Raw genomic sequence first — 6,130 nt, 5'->3', positions numbered from 1 at the left:
AAAGTGCTACATCAATATTATCACTATTCAGTAAAGATGCATATTACTGAATAAAAGATCTAATATTGATATCGGAGAAACTCTCTGATTGGAATATTCACATTCCATAGTTAATATCAGGCCTGATCATTTATAAGTTGTGTAGCAATACTACCCGATATCCGAGATTGGTCATAGTTTGAGCAGAGCAAGGGTTCGTATCTATCCTTATCACTATTGAGTTTTATATCTCATAATTGCGGTTGGGAAGTTGTATTACACTCTTATGTTTGAGAGGTGATATGAAACGCTGGTATTTGTGTTAGAGCCATCTAGTGGCGAATTTAGGGCACTGCATATAACTGTGTGTTATTGCATATTATTGAATTTTACATTGATTAAGCTTTGATTGTATTTTAAGTTATCGTATGATAAATCATTTATATTTTTGCATAGATGCTTGTACCATGTTTTACTGATTGCACAATATAATTAAATTAATGACAAACTCTTTTTGAGGTGTTTTATATGTCCACCTCTAGGATCAATTGCTTTGACATTTTTCCGTTGATCCTTTCTTTTATATAAAGCATTTGCTTTATATCCCCGACGTGCCGAATTGAATACTGATCGCGCCATCTGAGATAAAAATGAGGTCTTTCAGGGGTTAATAAAAAATAATAATACTCACCTCATCCATTTCAGCACGAAGATCCCGCACAAAATCTTGGGCATTGCGTGATGAAATCATCAACGCGGACGAGATGAGCTAAGTATGTTTTTTTTTTTGTACACCATTTCAGGGAAAATTGATTTGTTACCACGAAAAACTAGAAAATTCAGCTTCGATTGAATTTTTCCCTGAAATTCGGATTGAAGTCGACTTCAGATAATTCGATTCGCTTAACACTAGTTATGAACTTTATGCAGAATTATGAGGCATTTCTGTCTATGAGGTGTCTACACTCTGGCCCTGATTTATCAGGACCGGCATGTACTACGCCGGTCTTGATGGGCCCTGCACTGCCAGAGCAGGCATTTAATTTATGACTAGGCATAGGCTGTGTCATAAATTAAATGCCTCCTCTGGCAGTCCATGCTCCAGACTGAAATCTATTACAGTTCATAGCTGGCGTGGATTTCAGTCTGTCACGACCTTGTGTTAAGGTCGTGGCTTCATTTAGTTGCCTGCGGCAACGTTTAATGGTGTTTTCCCTGCTTTGGTGTGCACGGGGTTAAACTTGTTGGAGTGTGGTGGGTGTGACCTCCGGCCTCCTTATATGTTGGTGTGGTGGAGCGTGAGGTCAGTTTGAGTTTGCTTGTTGTCAGTCTGTGTTGGAGCTCTGCTCCCTGGCTGAATGTGTCATGCTGTGTGAGCCACCCTTAGTTGTCATTGTTATTATTTGTGTCTGTTTCCTGTACCCTTCCTCTCTGGTTTTGTTGTATGTCTAGTGTGGTGTGCTATGTCTGGTATTTGTGGTGTTGTTACCAGCATGGCTGCTTGACGTGTCACTTTTGGTGTGTGTATGTTGCACTAGAGGGGTTTAAGCAATATGCAAGACTGTGTGCTTCCCAGCCTGGAACCTCCATGCTTCTTATAGCCGCAGGGAGGTCCGGGTTGTCGTTGGTGCCGTCCTTCATCTCTGCTGCGGCAGGTAAGAGTTGATAGCATTTGTGGTGTTGCTGTGCTATTTACCTGCCATACTGTTTATAGTCTTGCACCCTGCCAGCTACTGGGCCTCTGGAGACGCCTGTCATCCGTGTCCTGGATGAACAGGTGTTCTCTGCCCTGTCACCAGCTGTAGGGCAATGCAGGGATACTTACACTTCTAGGCACGTGGGTATGAGTCCCCTTACCTTTGAAGGGGGCTCATACAGCTAGGAGACTAGGGCCTGTTGAGGGAAGTTTTAGGAGGTGACCAGCTCCCTTTTCCCTGCATTGCAGCCCGGTAGCAAAGGACATTGCGCGATGGGGGGATTTCCCCCACTCCCCGTCGTGACACAGTCATTATTTAAACCAGTTTCTGGCATAAATAATTATAAATGTGCCAGAGCTGATGGCCCCGTCCACACCCTGCCCTCGCCACGTCCCCTTTACAGAAACTTGGCGAGGACAGTGTAAAAATGGCAGTTGCGAATGAAAAAGGCACAATGGAATTGAAAAAGTAGTAAAACTGGGTTTTTTAACTTTTTAACTTTTGGGGTAATGATAAATTCCCTCCTCTATGCCCAGGCACTGATTGAGGCAGTTCTTTCTGTCTTTCTCAGAGCAGAAAGTATAAGGCAGTTAAAGGAACACTTCTATCAGAAGGCTTATTTTTTTAACTCATTATTCATAGAAAGCAGTTTCTTTAGATTTATTGGTATAACGCAGTGGGCATGGACCCACTGTGTCATTTGAACAGATTTGGCTTGGGGCTACTCCCAAGGGCAGTTGGCCCACCAGTTTTCACTCTTTTACCCCTATACAGGGATCTGGACTCTGCTGCAGGTGAACCAAAAAGCTGCTACCTCTCAGAGTAGTCTCTGTTCAAATGACTGCTGACCCATGGGGTTCAGGAGACATCGTTGTTGAGCACCAAGGAATCAGGTAAAACCATAGTCAGGAACAGGCTAAGGTTAGAGCAGCAGAGTTTGGGCAGGCTGATTAACAGTCCAAGGTCAGGGGCAGGCTGATTAACAGTCCAAGGTCAGGTCAGGCAGCTTAGGGTTAGAACATAAAACAGGCATAGGTTAGGCAACAAATGGTCAAAATCCAGGAAACCGGTAGAAGTAGGCACATGGGAATGTATAGCAGTACACCTTAGCAGGAACCTAGCAAACTAGAACCTATTGCTCAGGCACCCTTTAAAGAAAACATCATAAACACTATCCGCAGCATCACTGTTGAAGAGATACAAGCAGAATCAGCCAACATAATCCAACTTGCCGAAAGATGCATAGACGTAACCAGGGACCACTTTCAGCATCTTTTGTGACTTGTGGGTAATGAAACAAAAGCAATCCACTTGCTCGTTCATCTTGTCAGTATTACTGGAGGTGGGCTACTTTTTCGTGGGCCACCCTGTATAATAACCAGCCAATCAGCTGCCTGAAGAATAAATCCTGCAGCTGAAGAAATACTCCCACACTATTACGATTGTGTTTTATATTGTATTTCATCAGTTTCTTTATTTATTAAGTTCATTTTGAACATCACATTGTTATGAAATGACCAACATAAGTCTGTGTTATTCATAAACCATTACGTTTTATTGATCACTGGGAGCAAATGTGTCGGTTGACTCAGCCCTTGAGTAATGTTTACTCAGTTGTCTAACTTACCCGGAGCACATGTGTCTTTCACAATCTAATGACGGCACACACCTATTAGGAGTACATGTTTCTTAAAGTACTCATATTAATGAACCAGACAATGAAGAGTGCTGCACTAGTGCCAGCATGGTAAATGAAAACTGTACAGCACAGAGGACCCACGTAGATCATTAACTCTTTTGTAACTGATGAAACCGACTTCTGTTCATTTCCATAGACTAACTCATTATTAGCACAAGTGTTTGCAGTTGTCTGTAAGGACCTGCAGTAATTGTGAATCCGTAGCTATTTCCAGGGAAAGTCTAGTGCAGTAAGTTTGATTAAAAAGTAGACAAAATGGAGCATTGCTGGTTGAGGAGACAGGTACTGTACCACTATGAAATTGACCAAAAGTAGATCTCTGTCATCAGAACTCATTGGATGGAACGTGGAAGACTTGACAAAAATGTTGCATTTCTATACAGCCTAGTCTGCTCTAATAACTATTACCTAGAGACGAGACCAGTTTAACCAGAGCTGCATTTTCTAGCTAGAGCAAGACTAGTAATTAGATACAATAGGATTATGGGATGAATTCACTCAGGGCCCTTTTACACATCCAATGCACAGGACATTGATTGGGAATGAACCATTTGTTCAGGCAAAGTAGAGATGTAGATGTACAGAAATGAACAATCGCTACTGGGATCATTCATCCCCATAAGAATCCGTTGTTTGTGGGCCACACTCTGCCCTGTGTAAGCAAACAATTTTAATTAACCCTTTGGCTACCTGAGTTTTTTTTTCCATTTTTGCGTTTTCATTTTTCTTCCCTATTTTCCGTAAGCCATAACTTTTTTTGTATTTCCAGTCACATAGCTGTATGAGGGCTTATTTTTTGCGGGACAAGTTGTACTTTCTAATGCCACCATTAATTATGGCATAAAATGTAGTGGGAAGCAGTAAAAAAATTCCAAATGGGGTGGAATTGGAAAATAAATGCAATCCCTCCACCGTTTTACGAGTTTTGTTCCCATGGCGTTTTGTTTACGGTGAAAAACTGACCCATGCCCTTCATTCTCTGGATCAGTATGATTACAATGATACCCCATATGTATAGGTTTTTATGTGTAAATAGTGTAAAAATAAATGTAAACTTAGATATTTTTTTTTACATCACCATATTAGGACCACCATAACTTTTTTTATACTTATGTCTACTGAGCTGTTTAGGGGCTTTGCGGGACAATTCATAGTATTTGGTGATACCATTTTGGAGTGTGCATGACTTTTGGATCACATTTTAATTAATTTTTTTGGGTAAGAAAAGCAATGAAAAAATGGCAAATCGGCCATTTTGACCCTTTTTTCCGTTACGCCATTCGCCGTATTGGATTTTTTTATTTATTTTAATATTATGGGCGTTTTTGGTCGCGGTGATACCCAGGATGTTTATATTTATTTTTATTTATTTTTTTTTTTTTCATTATCTGGAAAGAGGGGTGATTTAAACTTTTATATTTTTTTTTTATTTTTTATATATTTTTTAACTTTTTTTATCATCATTTTAAGGCTCATAAATGACCTTATAAATTATGTTTTAAAATGTTAAATTTTGACCTATAAAGGATTTAAAAAATGAAATTTTTTTTGCATTTTGCTAATTTCTTATGTTGGCCTACCATCTGGTGGCCAAAATAAGGATTGCAGCATTAATGCTCTGAATCTCTTCATAGAGACTCAGCACATTCAGCGCATGTACTGAAGTCCCGATTGGCCACACGGGGCTTTAGTTCTAACCCTGGAAGCATGAGCGTCTGGGTTTTTGCGCATTGAGGTGCCGAGATCTTACTTGAAGCATTTATTTACCACAATCGGCATTATTGCCGGTTGTGGTAATTAGCCGCCGGTCTCTGCTGTTTGAAACAGCAGAAACTTGCCGGCCATGATGCCCGCTGCATGCGCGAGCGGGCGTCATGCTTGCACAGTGCTACCAGCGCCGTACATGTACAGCGCTGGTAGCGAAAGGGTTAATTGATTTTAGAGGCCACATGAAAGATGTGATCATCTGACCAGAGTTTGCTCATTTGTCAGGTGCCAGTGACACCTTTACACAGGACAATAATCGGGAACGAGTATTCAGTATAGAAAATGTTTGTCCACGATGATTGTCACAGTCCTTGGTCCATGTTAGGAGGCCCTTAGTAAATATTGTTTCTAGTATAGGAGAATTACAAACTAAAATTCAGTCCACTTTCACATCTTGTTTATTGAACAGTGTTATTATAAATGCAATCAGTAATTTTTCACAAGAAAACCGTAAAACCGTAAAACCACCAGATTATATTTCTGTGACTTCTTTAATTTTAAAGGTGTTAAAAGGGATTTGAAAAAAGGGTATCACTGTCAAAATCACTAGACAAACCATACATAAAGTATTGTGTACAATGTTTGGATCAGTGTACGAGAAAAACATAGCAGGGCATTCAAGTCAATGGGACAGTGGCTGTATTTGGAGTTGAGAAGGAATTTTGGATCAAGTGAAGATTATGCCCCCCAGGACATAAATTTCACTTGACACAAATGAAGTATATATCCCCTACTAAAATATTTTTAGTGATAACAATTATTAATGATTGATGTACATTAAAGAGACAATGTAAATTCACACAATTTATTTAATAGAGAATGGTGTAACTAGCAATCTTTATTTAAAACAATATGCCTACCTTTACCTGAAAAAAGCTGTAAAGTCATGGCCACTAGGGGGCCTCACTTAACTTGCAGTCCACTGCCTGTTGTCAGGCAAGATCGGTCCTTAGTAACACAAACTCAGAAGATGGCTGAGAGGAAGTGG

This window comes from Bufo bufo, unplaced genomic scaffold (assembly GCF_905171765.1).
Source record: "Bufo bufo unplaced genomic scaffold, aBufBuf1.1, whole genome shotgun sequence".
Taxonomy (NCBI): domain Eukaryota; kingdom Metazoa; phylum Chordata; class Amphibia; order Anura; family Bufonidae; genus Bufo; species Bufo bufo.
The sequence above is the reverse complement of the archived record's forward strand: the minus strand, read 5'-3'. Positions refer to the sequence as shown.